The sequence below is a fragment of the Chrysochloris asiatica genome, unplaced genomic scaffold (genome assembly GCF_000296735.1).
Source record: "Chrysochloris asiatica unplaced genomic scaffold, ChrAsi1.0 scaffold00010, whole genome shotgun sequence".
Lineage (NCBI taxonomy): Eukaryota > Metazoa > Chordata > Mammalia > Afrosoricida > Chrysochloridae > Chrysochloris > Chrysochloris asiatica.
The window spans coordinates 11,528,078-11,549,008 of NW_006408528.1; the positions used below are offsets into that span (position 1 = coordinate 11,528,078).

At 41.6% G+C, this 20,931-nt stretch overlaps 1 protein-coding gene across 4 annotated transcripts in view; it reads right to left on the minus strand.

Annotated features, from left to right (window-relative positions):
* Window positions 1-19,512, minus strand: part of DYNC1I1 (dynein, cytoplasmic 1, intermediate chain 1) — a 416,457-nt gene extending 396,945 nt beyond the window's left edge. For all 4 annotated transcript variants that reach the window (XM_006834266.1, XM_006834268.1, XM_006834267.1 and 1 more), the window contains exon 1: window positions 19,249-19,512. The gene's annotated coding sequence lies outside the window, so the exon portion shown is untranslated. The remainder of the gene's footprint in view (window positions 1-19,248) is intronic.
* Between the last annotated feature and the right edge of the window lie 1,419 nt (window positions 19,513-20,931).

A 20,931-nucleotide genomic window follows, 5' to 3' on the forward strand; every position in this document is an offset into this window, starting at 1 on the left:
GGAAGACCCCCAACGAGATGGATCAGCCAGGTGACATCACTGATGGCTTCAAGTGCGGCAGCGGTAGTGAGGCTGGCCCAGAATCGGACATTGTTTCGTTCTGCTGTGCATGGGGTCGCTATGAGTCGGTTCCGACTCGATGGCACCTGACAACAACAACAACAACAATCTCTTTGTGTATGTGTGTGTGTGTGTGTAGAGTAAGCAAAAGATGCTTCACTGGTTTTGCTCCTCTAGAAAATCCAGATTAATACATACTTAAAGGCACAAACATACCAAGGCAGACATACTTACATAGATTAACCCACTTTCCCATCTACCCAATAGACTGCAGAAAATCAGGACTGCTAGGATGCAGGAGCATGGTATATTTCCTGCAGACCATGTCAGCACAACGTTGCATGCCACCCAAGGATTTATGTATTTGTTGCTTCCCCCATCAGCATAGCTTTTCTATTTCTTTTTGAAAGCAATACCCATCTGAAAAGTTTGGCTGCGGAATCCTTAGCCTGACCCTGCAAAAAAGCACTCTGTCCATGAATGATTAACTTGGTGGTATGAGGTAGGATTCAGAACACATTTCTCAGCCAACTTTAAAAGGCTTAAACCAAACTGATGTTGTTAAGTACCGTATAGTCGGTTCCGACTAATAGTGACCCTATTATAGGGCTTCCGAGGAACCACTGTGGTTTGCAGTCCAGTGCTGATCCTACAAAGCCACACCAGGTGTCTCTAATGATACTTTTATTTTATTTTTTAATGTAGCTAGAGTCAGTTTCTTTTAAATGTAGCTATAGTCAGTTTCAACCATTTGTCTTTTTGAAGTGAAAATAGGATGAAGGGTTGTATATGATAGTTTTTGAAGAAAATCAATATTTGCCAAAGATTTAGGATTTAAATTAGAAGAGAGGCAGGGAAACTCTTTTTTGCCAAAATTAATAACATCATTCATGGGCCATACAAAATTATCAATTTAAAGATTAGCCTGCTATATTTAGTCAAACATTTACCTCACACCTAACATAATGGCTAGAGCTGCGGTTACCTTCTGACCAGCTGGTACCGTGTTTTCCAGCATCTATTGGGGGAGTCACCAGAGTAGTGGCAGGCCACCATGCTTAATGCATCAGCTATCAAGACTGCCTCATGTTCTGGGTCCATGTACATGCAACTTCTAATTCCAATTTACAAACTTTCCCACCTAAATTAAATGCAACTTCAGCCTTCCAGCTACTTAAGCCAAGAGCTTTGGCATCATGCTTGATGGCTCTCTCTGTAAATCACCACAATGAATTCATTCGTGATTCCTTTGGGTTGTCTGAACCTCCTAAACATTTCCAAATCAGACAACTATTCACCTTTTCTCCTGTTCAGGACATCATTATTTCTCATTCATATTACTGCAAAAGCTTCCTTAAAAATATCCTCATTTCTATCCTTGGTCTTCTTGCAGTTTAGTCTTCAAACAACGGCTAGAGCAAAACCTAAGCCAAATTGTGCAACTGTCTTGTTTAAAGCTCTTCAGTGGTCCCAATCAGAATAAAAACCCACCACATAATTAGTCATAACCAACGGTGAAAACTGTTACAACCAAAGGAAAACAAAGTTTTAACTGGTAGGGAAAGGGAGTTATCTCTAGCATGTCCAGGGAAGAAAACATTTCTGACCAGCTGGTACCATCTTTTCTGGCATCTATTAAGAAAATCACCACTATTTTTCTGATCTCAACTCCAGACACACTGGCCTGCTTGCTGTTCCTCAAACACATCAAGCATACACCCACTGATATTCCCTCTGCAGGAAACGCCTTTGCTCCTAAATATTGAATATGATGCTTCTCCAACATATAGCTTAAATGTCACCTTGACCTTACTACTTTGGACTCTATTTAAAATAGCAAACTACCCCTCCCTACCACTGGACCTGCATTCCCAAGTCTTTTCTTCATTATCACTGAAAATAATCTATAGCACACTTAAGTATTTTTTTGTCTGTTCTTCCTGCTAGAAGTTAAGCTCCAATGAAGGCTGAAATTTTGCCCATTTTCTTCATTCATATATTGGCAACAGTTAGAAAAATAACTAGCTCATAGTTGGTGCTCAGAAAACATTTACTCAATGAAAGAACAAATTTGTCTATAAAAATGTGCACAAGTGAGCTCCCTCCCGTGTCCCAGCTTTGTTCTCTATAAAAAGTGTTAACATCTATGGTCTGTTGCCTTTCACCTCGCCTAGGTCTGGTCTCCTACTCTCCTTCCTCAATCCTTTTGCTCTTGATCTGGTATCCTCAATTGCCATCTTATTGCCACATCCAGATCTGCCTTTCTTCCCAGTTCTTTGAGATTTGCTACATAGTTGGACCCTCTGTTTGAGTTCTCAACACCAACATGGCCTCTGGGCTGTCTTTGGCATGACCCTTAATACCTTTGGACTAGTCCTGCCCCCACCAACCATGCCAGCTCAAGGACTCAACAGCCCTCATTCCAGGAAGCTGCAGAACTCTAGTCTAAGCGAGGGTAGTGTGATTCAATGAGAGGCTAAATTTCTCCTGGCAACTTGATACGCTGGCATTCTATTGGTACCCTGGTATGCAATATACACGGAGGCTGGTTTGTGTGACGCTAGAGAATTCTGTCTACTTAAGTACAATCTAAGGCACTCTGGTGTTACAACAGTTTAGCACTCAATTGCTAACTGAAAAGTTGGTGGTTTGAATACATTTAGCAACTCCACAGCAATCTGCTTCCATAAAGAATGTTGCTGTTGTTGTAGTTGTTGTGTGCTGTCTTGTCTATTTCAACTTCTAGTGACCCTATATGACTGACTAGAATGGACTCATGGGGTTTCCTGTGCTGCCATCTTTGTGAATGCAAATTACCAAGTCTTTTCTTCTGTGGACCCTCTAGTGGGTTTGAATCACAGACACATTGATTAGCTGCCAACCACTTAGCCATTGTACCCTTAGGGGTCTTTCTGTAAAGATTACAGTCTAGAAAACACCCAGAGACAGTTCTACTTTGTCACATAGGGTTGCTATGAATTAAAAGTGACTCAATGACACCTAACAATAACAAGTACAATCTAATTTCTGGATCCTCAAAACTAAGATTCAGACTTTAATTCTGACTATCTGGGTGGCAAACTGCTGGCTCTAACTACATTTGTTTCTACAGTTGCAGTATTAGAGCAGGCAGAAAGTACCTGATCAAGCCCTCAGCAGGAGATCATGCACACACATACATGTACACACACACACAAACATCTGAACTTTGGTGAATGAGAGCAACCTGCTCCAAAACCCTTTAGTCTCTGTTGCACAATGACCCTTAGTAGGAAGGAACTGAAGGTGGGGCCAGAAAAGAAAGAAGGTGAGGTAATTTAATTCCAGAATTGACTCCACGCAACTCACAGACAGAAGCACTAGTGGTTCTGCATAGAAGACCTGGATTTGACTCTTTACCAATGAGCCTCACTGTAGCCACCACTCATGTTCAGAGATATGCGGCTATGATGCTGACAAGGTCTCAGTAGAGCTTCCAGACTAAGACAAGGAAGAAAGGCCTGGTGATCTACTTCTGACAAATCAGCCAGCAAAAAACCTATGGATCACAAAAATCCGTGGGGTGACAATGAGCCAAGGCAACAAACAACAAAAAGGGGTTAGAAGAATACCTAAGGTTTCTCAGAAAGATCTCCTATCCATTTAAAAACACAGTGATGCGTGCTTCTAAAGCAATTTTTTTATTTTTTATTTTGCTAAAAGCAAAACTCATTAATGAGCTGAAATGCACTGGTATTGACCATTTTGAATCTGACAGCCACATGGTTTATTATGCCAGGAATTGAAGAGGAATGGTGTCGCATTCATCGTCAGAAAGAACATATCAAGATCAGTCATGAGTCACAACGCTGTCTGTGATAGGATAATATTCAACTGCCTACAGGGAAGACCAGTTAATAACTACTATTATTCTAATTTACTCACTAACCACTAAAGCCAGTGAGGATGAAATAGAAGAATCCTACCAGCTTCTTCAATCTGAAATTGATCAAACATGCAATCAAGATGTGTTGATCATTACTGGTGATTGGAATGCAAAGGTTGGGAACAGAGATAAAGAATCAGTAGTTAGAAAATATAGCCTTGGTGATACAAATTATGCTGGGGATTGCAAGATAGAATTCTGAAAATTCAATGATTTGTTCATTTCAAATACCTTCATTAGACAGCATAAGAGACAATTACACACATGGACCTCACCAGATGGAATACACAGAAATAAAATTGACTACATCAGTGGAAAGAGACATTGGAAAAGTGCCATATCATCAGTCAAAAAAGGCCAGGGCCAGATTGTGGAACAGACCATCAATTGTTCATATGCAAATTCAATCTGAAACTGAAGAAAATGAAAACAAATCCATGGGAGTCAAACTATGGCCTTGAATATATACCACTGGAATTTAGAGATCATCTGAAGAACAGATTTGATTCATTAAACACTAAAGACTGAATACAAAAAGAGATCCCAGATGAAATCAAGAACATCATGCAGGAAGAAAGCAAAAAGTCATTAAGAAGACAAGAAAGAAGGAAAAGATCAAAATGGATGTCAGAAAAGACACTGAACCTTACTCTCCAGCGTAGAGATGCTAAAGCAAATGGAAGAAATGAGGAAGTACAAGAACTGAACAGAAAATTTCAAAAGTCAGCCCAAGAAGACAAAGTCAAATATTACAACAAATTGTGCAAAAATCTGGAGTCATAAAACCAGAAAGGAAGAATATGCTCAGCATTTCTCAAGCTGGGGGAACTGAAGTAAAAATTTAAACCTCGACTTTCATTATTGAAAGATTCTCTGGACACATTATTGAATGATGCAGAAAGCATCAAATAAAGATGGAAAGAATATACAGAGTCACGGTGCCAAAAGGAAATGATTGATGTTCAACCATTTCAAGAGGTAGTATATGATCAAGAGCCAATGATACTGAAGGAGGAAGTCCAAGGTGCATTGAAGGAATTGGCAAAGAACAAGGCACCAGGAATTGATGGAATAAAAATTGAAATCTTTCAAGAAAGTGAGGCAGCACAAGAGGCACTCACTCATCTCTGCCAAGAAATTTGGAAGACAACTATCTGGACAACTGATTGGAAGAGAACCGTATTTTTGCCCATTCTAAAGAGAGGTGACCCAATGGAATGCGGAAATCATCGGCAATCTCTTTGATATCTCAAGTGAGCAAAGTTTTGCTAAAGGTAATACAGAAACGGCTGCAATCATACATTGACAGAGAACTTCCAGAGGTTCAAGCTGGATTCAGAAGAGGCCGTGGAACGAGGGATATCATTGCTGATGTCCGATGGATCTTGGCTGAAAGCAGAGAATATCAGAAGGATGTTTACCTATGCTTTATTGACTATGTGAAGGCTTTCGATTGTGTGGATCATGACTAGCTATGGGCAACATTGCAAAGTATGAGTATTCCTGAACACTTAATTGTGCGTATGAAGAATTGGTACATGGAACAAGAAGCAGTTGTTTGAAAAGAACATGGGAACACTGAATGGTTTAAAATTAAGAAAAGTGTGTGACAGGGTTTTATTCTTTCCCCATACTTATTCAACCTGTATGCTGAGCAAATAATCCAAGAAGTTGGGTTCTATGAAGAAAAACGTGTCATCAGCATTAGAGGAAGACTCATGAACAATCTACGATATGCAGATGATACAACCTTGCTTGCTGAAAGTGAAGAGGACTTAAAATACTTATTGATGACGATCAAAGACCACGGCCTTCAGTATGAATTGCATCTCAATGTAAAGAAAACAAAAATCCTCAGCCCGGGACTAATAAACAACATTCTTTTCAATGGAGAAAAGACTGAAGTTGTAGAAGACTTCATTCTTCTTGGATCAACCATCAACACTCATGGAAGCAGCAGTTAAGAAATCAAATGATGTATTGCATTAGGTAAATCTGCTGCACAAGAACTTTTTTAAATGTTGAAGAGCAAAGATGTCAGCTTGAGGACTAAGGTGAGCCTGACCCAAGCCATAGTATTTTCAATAATCTTTATGCATGCAAAAGTTGGACAGTGAATAAGGAAGACCATAGATGAATTGATGCATTTGAGTTATGGTGTTGGAGGAGAATATTGAAAATACCATGGAATGCCAAAAGAATAAACAGATCTGTGTTGGAAGAAGTGCAGCCAGAGTGCTCCTTGGAAGCCAGGATGGCCAAACTTCGTCTCTCAATCTTCAGACATATTGTCAGGAGGGACCAGTCACTGGAGAGGGATATCATGTTTGGTAAGGTGGAGGGTCAGAGAAAAAGAGAAAGATTCCCAGCGAGATGGGTTGGAAAAGTGTCAGCATCAATGGGCTCAAGCGTGGCAACAACTGTGAGGGTGGCTCAGGACCGGGCAATGTTTCATTCTGTTATGCATAGGTTTGCTATGGATCAGTCCCGACTTGATGGCACCTAACAACAACAAACATAAGCTGGGAAAGGCAGGTGGATGGCCTAAAGTGCTGGTTTTCTTTATGATAATTCATTTAAGAAACACTTATTAAATTAAACCAGTTGTAATTAGTCTATTCTGAATCATAAGACCCTATAGGATAAAACAGATCTGCCCCTAGGGTTTCCAAACTGCAATCTCTATTTTTAAAAAATGTTTTATTGTGATTTAGGTAAAAATTTACAAAAAAAAATTCATTTTCCATTCAGGAATTTACACAGATAATTTGGCTGCATCCTCACAATGAGTCACCTTGGGTTCCCCATTTCCCTGCCCCTTCCTGCCTTCTTAACTTTGATTTTGGGCAAATGCAGCCCTGTTGGTCTCATATAGTTGACTGTTCTAAGGTGTATGTTCACCTTTACTTTAAAAGATTGTCTTCTACCTGGTTTAAAGGTGATCTCTGAGATGGGGTTCAGGTTTCAGTCATAAGGTGTTTAAGAGCAACAGTCTTGAGGATTCCACCAGTCTCTCTTCCACATGGAATCTGGTCTTTTTTCTTAATCTGAATTTTGTTCTTTTTCTTCCACTCTATCCAGTATCTTCCATTGTTATCTGGATCAATGTGGTTGTTGGAGGTATCCAGGGACCTTCTGGTCTCAGGTCAGTGGTGGTGGTGGCTGTGGACCACTGAGTCAGTTTCAACTCATAGCAACCTTGTGTAGGGTTTCCAAGGAGGTAAATCTTTACAAAAGCAGAGAGCCTCATCTTTCTCCTGCGGAGTGACTGGTAGATTTGAACTATTGACCTTGTTGTCTCTATGGTCTATGTTATGCCCACTGACTTACATGCTCCCTAAGACTTTGGTCCCTAACCTTTAAGCCTGGCATCTCATTCCCGGAGTGTTTGGTTAGGGTTGAGAGGTTTTCATGACTGTGCCATGGTTGTAATCTTTATGGACACTGGCTGCTACATATCCCTCCCATGAAGTGGATGGTGGTTTGAACCACTGACTTTTTGGTTAGCAGCTGACCTCTTAACCACTCTTTGAACACTTACTAAGCTTCTACAATGTTAAAAAGTACTGTTCTGGGGGCTAGTCGACTTATACAAATGATTATGAGAGAGTCTGTCTCAAAAAACCTGTGATACTGTAGGGTCTGAAAACAGCTACCTCGGTTGCTAAGAAGAATGGGCTAAGTACATGATAAAAGCATAAAGAACTCACAAGAGTCTGAAGGAACTGGAACATGCAATGGGCTTCATGAAGAAGGGGCCACAATAGTCAGCTGTGATTTTGGGTATGATATAATTTAGTGAAATACTTCCGATGGAAGGAAATTGAGATGAGTGAAATTGCATAGGCAGAAAATGGCAGTCTGCATTTGGCTGTGGCGCTGTGAGTTAATATGCCAGACTGCAAAGCTGTTTAAACTGCAAGTTTGGCAGTTCAAGCTCACCAGCTGCTCCTCAGAAATCCTATACAGGGTCACTATGGGTCGGAAATGATTCAACGGCACTTAACAACAACAAACAACACACAGCCTGATTGTATGCTACAGCACAGGGAGGGGTAAGGTCAAAGGGGTTGTGCGTGAAGGAGTTACAAAGGAGACAATCCCAAAAGTGGGTGTTGGTGCTACACTCATTCAGATCATAAATGATCCTAACCAGTTGTGTCCACCCTTTACTACTGCCTCACACTTCAGAAGAATGATTATTTTCAAAACATCTAAGGTTCTTGAAAGAATCACACACTTCCATGTTAACCAATCCAATCTATTCAAATGTGTTAATCAATGCAAACAACTAGAATTAACACTTCCCTTACACCTCACACTTTTGCTGTATGTAACAAAAATGTGAGAAAGTAAGTGTTCAAAATAGGTACCTTAGCATTTGTAATATATTCTTTGCATAAGAAAGATTAGCACTTTTTGTTTTTCACACTGTAAAAAAAATATAGTATTTGGAGGTTTCTGCCATATGCCTTTGAAATGATACATATTCTCTAGGCTCTGCTATTAGAGGGTAGACTAGACTTTGACCATCATTGGAAACATTAAAAATTTTCTGAATGGATAATTAAGTGAATGAGCTCTCAACTGCCTGATGGTGTGAGCATTTTGGATGAACTTAACCACAAGCATTTTCTAGTTGTTGGTTAAATTTCCTTCAGTTGTTCTCACCTGATAGGGCATTCCCAGTATCTGGGAGCTTAATGAATGTCAGTTGAAATGAATGAAAGAAAGCTAAGGAGTTTTGACTCCTGGCGTGGTGCTGTAGGATCAGCACTGGACTGCAAACCATTAAGGTCAGCAGTTCAAACCCACCAGAAGCTTCTGGGAAACACTATACAGGGGCGTTATGACTCAGAACCGACTCAAAGGCACACAACAACAGTTTCGTGGAGAATGCTGTGGCTCTGTAGGATAAGCACTGGACTGCTAACAACAAAGGTGAAGGTTCAAGCCCACCAGCTGCTCCTTGGGAAAAAAATGAGATTTTCCTCCTGCCAAGATTTACAGCTTTGAAGACCTTTGTGGTAGTGGTGGTAGTTAAGTGTCGTCGATCCAATTCCAACTCATAGCGACCCTGTATAGAATTTCCAAGGAGCATCTGGAGCACTTGAATCGCCAACCTTACAGTTGAAACTGACTTTGTAGTCCAGCGCATTGACCCACAGCACCATACCAGGCCAACTTGATAGCTCTAGAGATCTCTAGAACAAAATTGCCTCAAAAGCCTGGAGAAAATGCTAACCGACCATCTTGCCCTTACAAGGTACTTACCCTGAGTCAGGCACTGCTCTATTCAGTCTAGAGAGGAATGCTCATTGCAATTTTAATACAGAAGGCATGGCTTCCAGGATCCTAGATATTCCTAAGCCCACATTAATATTGGGCCCAGGTTCCCTACTGGTAAACCATTTCAGGAAGTGAATGTTTGTATTAAACACATAAAAATGATCTTAGCGGTAAAAATCAGATCTTATAAGAAAAGGAAAATTAAGTGGGATTTATTCTTTCAAAACTCACCACAACACTAGGAAGTAGCTACTATTTACATTAGCTCTATTGTACTTAAGTTGAAAATGAAGTACAGAAATCAAAGTAACTTGCCAGATAGCTACTAGGAAGTGACACTGGAGTTTGAACTCTGGCTTTAGTGGTTATGCCCTTAGACTACCTCTTAATCAGTTATAATTTGTTCTAGGACCAAATCAGGTCCAACAATAAAAGAGGAGGATGAGGATAAAACATTGGTACAAATGATTTTGCCTGGTTAACACTGACATCTGGGCAGCCTGCAAATTCAAAGAAATAATTATTTATTTGTTGTTGTTGTTAGGTTCCATCAAGTCAGCACCAAATCATAGCCACCTTATTCACAACAGAACGAAATATTGCCCAGTCCTGTGTCAACCTTACATTCATTGCTAAGCCTGAGCCCGTTGCTACCACCACTGTGCCAATCCATCTCCTTGGAGGTCTTCCTCTTTCTCTCTGATCTTCAACTTTACCAATCATGATGTCCTTCTGATAATGTGCCCAAAGTATGAAAGACAAAGTCTGTCCCTCCTGGTTTCCAAAGAGCATTCTGGCTGTGCTTCTTTCAGCACAGATTGGTTTGTTCTTGTGGCATTCTATGGCACTTTCAATATTCTCATCCAACATCATAACTCAAATGCATCAATTCTTCTGTGGCCAGCCTTATTCACCTTTATTAATGATTATTAATGATTTTCCCTTCTTTGAATGTCCATTGCACTCTGCTTTCCCTCTCAAACATAAAACAATCACGGAGATGGTATAGGACTGGACACTGTGCCTTTTGTTATACATAAAATCACCATGAGTTGGAGACAGTTTTTGAGTAATGAGGGGGCTTTAAAAAATTCATAGAAATATAGAATTAAAAGATACGTAACTTTTCACAAACTTTCTGAAGCCCCTTTTTCTGATGAACACAGCCACAGGGATCCACTCTGGACATGTAATGTGAGTGAAAACAGTTTCTGTTGTTAAGCCATTGAGGTTTGGGAGTTGTTTGCTATGGCCTCGTGACCCAGTTTAAACTGATAACTACTTGTGCACTCTCCAGGCCAAAGCCAGTCCAATCCAATCAGCCTGAGTTCTAGTCATTCCCACTTTTCTTGACTGAATGCTGGCAGGTGCAGGTACCCCTCTTTACCATCCTGCCTAAGCTTCACTCTGTGGAGAATGTAAAGAATAAGGTATTGCTAACTGCCATTCTTGGACTCCTGGAGTAGCACTGTAGGATAAGCACTGGACTGCAAACCACAAGGTCAGCAGTTCAAATCCATCAGCTGCTCTTTGGAAACCCTGTACAGAATCAATATGAGTCACAACCAACTCTACGGCACTTTTAACAAGTGCCATTATTAACGGCATGGTTACCAGAACACAACAGGTACCCTGATTAAAGTAACTTTTATCATGGATTATTCCTCCAGCAAGTTTAGAAACCAATCATTCTATGCTATGCACTGCCCAATCTAAATTGCTAGTGTTTGGGAAGATAGGAGTGCTGCCAATGATTCTTCCAGTAACCTAACCCATCCTTAAAAGTAAAGTGTTACCCAATTTACTGAGATAAATGGCTCAGTCAGCACCTGGGAAAGAGAACATTTGAAGACATGTCTTTCTCCTCCCACAAACTTTCCCATAAGCTACTTTACTCTAAAACCCACTTAGTGTTCTTACTCTTCTTAGTGTTTGAATGTTTGGATGTTGTTGCTGTTACTTACAGTTGAGTGCGCTCTGACTCATGGCAACCAGGTGTGTGCAGAGCAGAACTGCTCCACTGGGTTTTCAAGGCTCTGATCTTTCAGAAGTACATCACCAGGCCTGTCTTTCAAAATGCCTCCATGTGCGTTCAAACCATCAACGTTTCAGATAGTAATCAGGCGCACGACCCAGGGACTCCATGCAATTTTTAGAAATTCCTATTTCCTTATTTTCAAAAAGAAAAGATCCCCAAGGAGAATGGGCGCTGCCTACCCTTCCCACCTTTAATTTCTGACATTGGAGGATTTCACCACTGCTTTCTATGCCAATTACTTTTCAGCAAGATTCAAAAAACATTTTAACACGTAGAAGAAGAAGGAAATCTCTAAGTATTAAAAACTCCAAGCCTGGCCTTTACAATGTCCCTAGGTGGTCTATATTTGCATTTGGAGATTTAGTTGGCATTTCAACTTATGTAAATAGCTTCTCAAGTTCCTCTGAGCTAGAAAGCAATTCAAAAGATCCTCTTTCAAAATCAGCAGTAACCTATACCTTCCGAAAGTGAACAAAGTCACACTTTTCAAGGAAATAGGCAGAGACTTTTTTGTCATTCTTTCTTCCACAAAGTACACACCAGTTCCCACAACCCTTTTCTATTTTGATTCTAATGTGTCTGATGGTGAAACAAGAGGCACAGTATCATTTCAAAAGGGGACATTTCCCATAGGGCCTGCTACGCTTTCTGTCATCCAAACCCAACATCTGAAATGCCACAAGTTGATTTAGGGACAGAATCCCATAGTTATCGCCTATACCTGGACTCATTTTACCATTTGACAATTTGATACACTTTTAAAAGCTCCCATATGGTGTACTAGAGAACCTCAACCCACTCTCAAAAGGACTTCATTCCTTTTAGATGAGTAAAATTTTCAACTTGTTAAACAAAGAAATGAGTAAGACTTTAGGTCAGAGAGGGCAACCTAGCATGCATGCTAAAAGGAAAATTGATCATAGGCTTAGGATACAAAACGTTGTATCATCAGACTAACTACTGAAAATATAATCATAACTCTTAGGTTCACTGTGCATGTTAGTAAAAATATAAATCAGACAATAAATTTAAAATTTCCCTCTCCATACCAGAAAGGAACCCAAATACTGGACTGCCCCAGGGAGATTGTCAGATCAAAGACATATCAAAGGATTAGCCTAGAGGGCTCATAAAGGAAAATGAAAGGCCCAAAGCATTCTACCTGTCATTTCTAGAATGAAAGGCTGTGTTGCCAAGACTCCCCTGCCCCCAGCAGATATGCTCAATATGATCGTGATTCAGGAAGGCAAGGCTTCCAGAATTTTAGACATTACCAAGTTTACATTTGTATTAAGCCCAGACTCACAATGGGCGATACAGTTCAGGAAGTGAATGTTTTTACTAAACATTTTAAAAGCATCCAAAGGAAAAGAATTACAGCTTATAAGAACAGGAATATTAAGTGGGATTTACTCTGGCTAACGAATGCATGGGAGCATTCGCTGTTATATGAGTTCATAGTAATTTTCCATTAACTTTTACGGCCATTTTTTCCATGAACTTTTTGAAGCTCCCTTATATGTAAGACCCTCTGCTAGATAATACAAAGATGTTTTGGCTAAACAACAGTCTAGAAGGGAAAGAAGACATGTATGTATGACAGAGTCTCTGCTAGATAGCAAAAAGCTGCTTCTGGTGCATTGAGCACATGCTGTGTACCAGAACCTGAACACTCATTACCTATAATCCTCACAATAACTTTGCAAACCAGGTCTCATTATACCCATGTGACAGAGGAAAAAACTGAGACTCACAAGGACAGTATGTGGCATATCTAGCCTGTTCTTTCTGTCATCTTATGGTGCCTCCTAGATGTGATGTTACTATCTTGTAAAACCCTAAACAAAGAAATTGACTTAATTGTAGCAGAGAAGATCTCAGTGAGGAAACTAGTACATCTAAAGCAGGGTTTCTCAAAATTGGCATTACTGCTATTTTGGTCTGGATACGTTGTTGAAAGGGGTGGTCCTGTGCAATGTAAGATATTCAACAGCATCTCTGATCTCTATCCACTAGATACTATTAACCACTTCTCTTCCCCATCAACTGTGACAACCAAAAATGTTTCCACCAAACCCAACTCACTGCCAACAAGTCAATTCCAGCTGTTAAGGACAGCATAGAACTGCTTATAGAGTTTCCGAGGCTGCAAATCTTTACAGCAGCAGACTGCTACATCTTTCTGCCATTGAGTGGCTGGTGAGTTCAGTTAGCAGTGGATCGCTTCACTACTGCACCACCACCATGAGTCCTTAAAATGTGTCCAAACACTGACAAATGTTTCCTGCTGAGCACAGATGTCTCTGGCTGAGAACTACTGGTCTAAGGATAAACAGAAATCCTGGAATGGGTGGATTCTTGTCCTATAAGTCACTAACCAAAGAAGAGACATCTATCTACATAGTTACTTGCCTGAGGGCAGGCGATGGGCCCAGTGGCTCTTGGGTAGTTCCTTCCCATCCCACATACCTCTATTTGAGCCACATTGAGGCAGACAGTGGGGCTGGCTGCCTGAACCTGATCCATACACACAGTAACTGTGCTAGTCAAATGTGAGACCCTCAAACCGGGGTCAGCAAATTTCAGGCGGTCCCTGAAGGTTTTCTATAGAGTATACAGACAAGGGGAGAGGGAGTGACATTAATTCCCAGATGCAGCTTCCGGTCTCTACGTTTTCTCTACTAGAGAACGTGCCTGTGCTTGTAGAAACATGTAGTGTATTCTTCCTCACCTCCAGCTTCCATTTTCACGAGAGCACTTGTACACTACCAAAAAGGAGAAGAAGAAAAACACCGGGAAATTCCAAACCTTATAGTCATGCTTTACAACTTCGAAAGAGTGTCTTCACATACTTTTTAAATCGAGGTTTGTATTGTATTTAAATTTTTATGGTGTCATTCTTTTATTTTTAAATGCCAACATTTACAAGATTCTGGAAATAATATTATTATCATTTTTTTTCAATTGAAAAATTTTAAGTGTCAACCTATAATGTAGAGGAGTGGGAGGTAGCAGAATTTTAAAAAGTTATTATAGGGCGTGCAGGAAAGAAAAGAAAAGAAAAATCCAGAAGAGAGCGGAGTTAAAGCATGATGAAGATAACTACAATCAAGTGCCATCATTCTCTGTGAGACTTGAGATGCATCATGAAGAATGAATGACCTAAACTCTAACATAAATCTCTGCTTCGTGCCTTTGAGTCTGTGTATTTGCCACACTGGTGGCATTATGTGTTATTTGCCCCCAAATTAAACAATGGCTTGTTCTACAAGAGTAGAATAAGAATGTAGAGGGGAAGAATGTTATGGCTTAAGATACATTTGGGAAGAAAGAGTAGCGGCTTCTACGGTTCTCAGGATTAATATGAATTGAAAACTACAGGACCTCGAGATCATCCAGCAAGCAAGGTCCTCTCAGGATTTAGTACTAAGGCAGTGTTCCGGATCATGGTGCAGACATTTTATCATGTAAGTCCCGGAACACTGAGCAGCTCTGAAGTAAATTCTTTTTTGCAATGAATAAACTTTTGGCTTGCAGTTATCCTTGCAAGACAGTCTTTAGGCTGTCTTAGGTGTGGACAGCTATTCATTTGATTAGCAAGATACCTGGCTATATTTGAGAGTTAAATGTGGAGTTTCCACACACCTCAAGAAAAAACGAAGATTGTTTATCTTCTCCCACACTAAGAGATGTGTATAATTTTTTTGTTCCCCTTTGATAACAAATTTGATTTTTCCTATTAGCATGTAAGAAGAGTTTTTAGGAACTCTCAGTCCTGATACAACAAAAAGCTACACTGAATAGGACTTTTTGCTCTACCACATAGATACAAAAACAATGTGATAGCATACAACAAAATGGACTTTGGCATCAGGCCGACCTTCATTTGAAACCTGGTCCTTCCACTATGTGGTCTAATGAGACCTTGACCACATCACTTAATCTCTTCAACCCCAGCTTCCCTGTGTGTTAAATAAAGACAAAAATGCCCTCGTTACAGGATATTAGGATGAGTACATGAAAAAGGAGCATATCTGTAAAACACACTGCATATGAACATGGTAAGTGCGCACTGACTGTCTGCCTCTGTTGGAGGCCTCATTAGATTACAGCATGCATCTGTGTGTTTTACCTGCTCCCCTAGCGTCTCTTGGTAGTGAGATGACAAAAGATCCTATTAGCCAAATCATTTTTCCTAGGGTGGCACTGAGAGGATAGTTTTGCCTCAAACTTGTTTTCTTTCAATTGCCCTCTCCTTCACCCCAACCTTTCCAGCATACTTGAACCAGTGGCTTTTAATTTCTTTTTAGCTAAAATACTATATTGTTTGCTAGAAATTTTCATTTATGCACAAATGCATAGAATTTTGCATCTATTTATTGTCTGCACTCCACAATGCCTCTGGAATCTTCTATCAGATGCCCCTTTGAACAAAGAATTGGAGGATGCTCTCCAATGTGTGGACTTTGAAGGCTTGGCACCAGGGGCAAGTGTCTGTAATACAGTGTAAACTTCATGCTGATATTCTGGTGCCAGGTCTCCTCTAGAGAGAACACAATAAAACTACATCCAGCATATTGATGAAAAGCTCCCAGGCAAGGACACCAAGGTCAATTGGCATAACATAGTCCACGGTGTTCTACATTCTACATTGGTGAATAGTGACTGGGGTCTGAAAAACTTAAAAGCAGTCATCTAAGGTGCAACTATTGGTCTAGCCCCTTCATGAACAAAGAAGAGTGAAGACAACTGAAGATGCACCAAAGCTTCCCCATTCGAACCTCCATGGCTGTGAGACCGGAAGAACTAGATGGTGCCCAGTTAACACCACCAATTGCTCTCTCTCAAAGGGATCGCATTACAAGGTACTGGATGTAGTAGGGAAAAAGTGGAGCAAAATATAAAATCATAAATAGGACCAAGCTTACTAGTGAAAGACTGGTAGAACCCCGGAGACTATGGCAGAAGAAAGAAGAGGCTGTCTGCCCTGTGGGTTCACTATGAGTAAGACTCTCACTATGGCAGTCAGGTACACTTGTGGCTTCAAGAAAATAAAAATGGCTTACACGGATATTAGGCAGCAAACTTGAAAGACCTGCTCTTTCAGTTCTCACGTAGGAGATAGCAGGCAGAATGGAAAATATTACAGTTTTAGTCAGTCAGGTCAACCTGATTTGTGTCCTAACTTTGCCATTTATTAAACTATGACCTTGAATGAATCACTTACCTTACTCCATGATCTTTAAAAGATGGATAATTATGCCTATTTTGTAAGATTGGTACATGAATTAAAATGAGATGATATGAGTCTAGCATTCAATATCTGAAAACGAATCAATATAATTGCTATCTAGTTCAGAACAGTGGTTATAAGTGTAGGCCTGGAATTAGACTTCTTGTTGTTAAGTGACATCTTTGTGTCTTAGTTCCTTCATCTGTAAAACAGGATTGCAAATCTCTACCTCATAAAGTTATTATGAGGATTAAAAGTAAATATATGTAGAAGTATTTTTTAAAATGTAACATCTGGTGAATGCTTAATACCTTTTAGTTATCATCACCCATCGTTTACTGGGGGGAGTAGAGGGAGTAGAAAAATAAAGGAATGAGAGAATATGCTTGTGCTTGTTATGGATGTGTGTGACCGTTTCAGCTCGTGCTAAGTTAAATAAGAAAACGAAACGGGGTGATATAGAGAAAGAATGGTTCACAGAGGTAACCATGAGTGAGCACACTACACGGATATAAAACTGGGCTTATATTTTACAAGGCTGGTTCAAGGTGAACACAGCAGCACCCCAAGCTGATCTCCAAAGAGTTACTTGGCTCTGTCCTTTAGCTCATTTGCTAAAGGTAACCTTTGGAAGGAGTGTTTTGGGGAATGGAGGAGCAGTAAGAAAATTCAGAAACAAAATATGAAGACAGAAGTGCCGGTCTCTCCCTCTCTCATTTTATTTATTCATTGAATGTGGTGGAGTCAATTCTGACTCTTGGTGGTTCCAGGTGTGTCCCAATAGAACTGTGCTCTATAAGGTTTTCAATAGCTGATTTTTCAGAAGTGGGTTGCTACACCTTTCCTCCTAGGCATCTGTGGGTGAACTCAAACTTCTAACCTTTTGGCTAACAGCTGAGCACATTAACTGTACCACCTCTTATTGTAACCAAAAATAGCCTCAAACTAAGGACCAGAGACTACTACTGTGAGAACTCTGCACCTTTCTCCTGTGGGCTGTGCTTACTGTCTGTCTCTGTCCACATCAGCAATAGTGATTAACCGTTGTGATAAAAATCTTTAAAACCGAAGTGTCTTGGGTTTTTTTTTTTTCAGGTGGAAAGAAAGAGAAAAGCTGGGTATGGGGAAGGGTTGTGAGGCACCTGAGTCTTCCAGGTAATTGCACAACATGCTGTAGCAACCTAGACAAAAGGAGAGGATGCAGGGGCATCTGGCCCAAGGCGTGAGACAAGGTAAATGGGAGATGCAGGAGAAGCTTCAGGCCCAATAGGAGGCCCAGAGCTGAATAGACTATAAAAGTATATATTCCCCTACTTATATGCACTGGTCTAAGATGAGGGCCAGGCCTGGACAGGCTGGAAAAGTCTGCATTGGGTCCCCAACCATACTGTGGAATCATCCCAATGAAGGTTTTAAGAGGAATGACCATTGCAACACTGGCCTCTCCGACCCTAAGGACGATTATAGAGTTAGTTCCTAAGAAGAGAACGTTTGATTGCAGTAGGATCATTGGATTCCATTTATTGAGACACACAATCAGAAGAACAAAGTTTGGACCCTTTTGGAGCAAACTTGTCATATTAAATAATCAAAGGATGCACTACTCACTTTCTCACTAGTACTCTCAGTATGAAATTTGCACTGAATGTTCCTATTTCAAATTTACTAACACTAGTCAACATGCTTTTCTATACTTTTGCACAATGCTAAGAAGTCATATATACATAGACAGCCTCCCCTATCAGTGCTGTCTTAACCATACCTCCTTAGGTCTGCTGCTGTTAGCAGTGCCTTCTGCTAATATGGAATATTTGGAAGCAATTTTCACAACTCTGAGCTACGGTAATTCTACAGTGCCCACTTGAAAGCCATCCCAGGCAAGAAAATGGCTGGCTACGTTTTCCTGACCCTTACCTAAGTGTGGTAGAAGCCAGGATATCGAAGAATTGTCTTGAGTCTCCGATTTCCTAAGTAATTTCCTGTCCCAAGGCTGGGTTTCTGTTTAACCTTATCAGCCAAGTACAAGTCATGCGACTCCAGTACACTCACTTCCCATCCCTACTGCAAGAAAAAGTGCCCTTATGATGACGACGCAGGGATGGAAGAGGCCAAAGCGATTTGGGGTGGAAGTAGAGGAAGGAGAGCAAAGAGGCCAAGGCCGCGAAGGTGTTGGTGAAAATATCCCCAGCCACACTTTTTTCTTTTCTTTTTACATCAGAGAGGAGAACGCATCTTTTTTCGTGGATGTTTAATTAATACCCAGCTTGAAGTTGGCGGGTAGCAACAGCATCTAAGAGCTTTGCAGACAGCATCCTTTCCCTTCCCTCTGCAGCCTTCCCCCTCCCCCAGGGGCGTCAGCTGGTGGCCCAGTAGGGAGTAGGTTTCACTCCCGCTTGCCTTCTGCTCCCTGGCGGAGCGCACCGGGATGCCCTCCCAGCCCACAAGGTGGGCGACAAGGTGATGACACCACGCACCCTTCCTCATCTGTCCTCGCCTCTCGGTTCTACCGGGAAAGCTGCAGCAGGGGACTGTCGCTGGGGGGCTCTGGCTGCTTTAGGGCGCCACGGAGCACGCAAGAGCCCGGAGAGGGGGCCAAGAGAAGCGTCATGGCCACGGCTACTGCGGGCAGCACCTGGGCGAGAAGAAATGGGGAGGGGTCGGAGGCGGCGGCCCGGAAGAGCGCGACAGCCCCCGACTGTTTACCTGGAGGCACTCTGCAGTGGCGAACTGGGCTCCACGACCGTGGCGGCAGCTCCCGGGCGGCGGAGGGGCCGGGCGGTGCGCGGGCGGCTCCGGAGGGCGGTGCTGCCCCGCACCGACAGGATGTGCTGTCTCACGCTGCGCCCGCCGCTGGCTTGCGCTCCTCCGGGAGCGATCACTTCCTCTCCCTCCAGAGCCTGACACTGACAGCTCGCCTGGAGCACCCAGTCTGCGGGGCTCGCCCCGCCCCCGGCCCACGGCCCTCCCGCCCCTCCCGCAGGAGGGCCCTCCGCTCCCCCGGCTTCCCACCTGGATGTCCAAGGAGGGGCTGCCGTGGGCCAAGAGACTGGTGTGAGAAGAGAACCTGGGAGGTCAATTCCTCTATCTCTTTACAAACAGATCACTAGGGTTTGGGAAAGCTCTTGGTGAGACACTACCCTTGAACAACTTTCACTGCCAGACATCTTATAGTTGTAGTTCTTAAGTGTCATCGAGTCGGTTCCGACTCATAGAGACCCTGAATGGGGTTTCCGAAGTGCGGCTGGTGAGTTCGAACCACTGACCTTGCGATTCAAACCGACCTTGTGGTCGGGTGTTTTATCCTACAGCGCCACACCCGGACTCCTTTACAGTAGAAATGGAAAAGAATCAGACTCACCTATTATTCCTTGTATTCCTAGATGGTGGGGGTAGGGGATGGGGATGGAAGATAGCTTGCCTCTACAACATTACTTTTTCTAAAATTCTTTCTCTTAAAGTTCTGGGTAACCATTCATGGACTCGCCCAAAATGTGCCATAATACCGAAGTTGTAAGACCCAGACTGGATTTTAGGATTCTCATCAATGGAGTTTCAGCACCATATTTTACAGTTAACAAGGTTTCCATCTTTTTCTTGAATATCTGTGGGGTTGTTGCACATACTAGAGTAAATTAATCCAGGGCAGGGGTTGTGCTTTGTTCTGAAATACCTAGAACAGTGTATGATACAAAATGTACTAATTAACGAATGTCACAATAATTTCAAAATATAGGTCCAACTATGAATAGAGTGGAATCCTGGTATGGCACTGTGGGATAAAGAACTGGACTGCAAGGTCGGTTTGAATCCAAAGTCGTTAGTTCAAACTTGCCCAGCCGCTTTTTGGAAACCCTATACAGGTTCGCTATGAGTAGGAACCTACTCCTCGGCATTCAACAACATGAATAGAGTACCATATCTATGTAGGAAATGACCATCATTGTTATGATTTCACTTTCCTGGCCTGTTTATTATTGGGTGTAAATATGAAATGTCATTATTGTTGTTGTTAATGCCATTGAGTCGGGTCCGACTCATAGCTACGCTTTGTATAGGGTTTCTGAGGAGTGGCTGGTGGGTTTGAACTGCTGACCTTTTGGTTCAAACCAACCTTATGGTGGAGTAATTTTCCTACAGTGCCACACCAGGACCCCTAAAAGGTCATTAGGTATGAAGTATTCAAGATATTTCTATGGAAAAATTCAATGAAACAACAACTGGGGTCTTAAAAGTTTGTGAGTGGCCATCTAAGCTACAGTTATTGGTTTTTCCTGGTCCAGGGCAAAGAGGAGTGAAGAAAATCAAAGATGTAGGTAAAAAAACTAGTCCAGTAGACTAATGGACCATGCAAATCTCAAACCCCATGACCCTGAGACCAGAAGAACT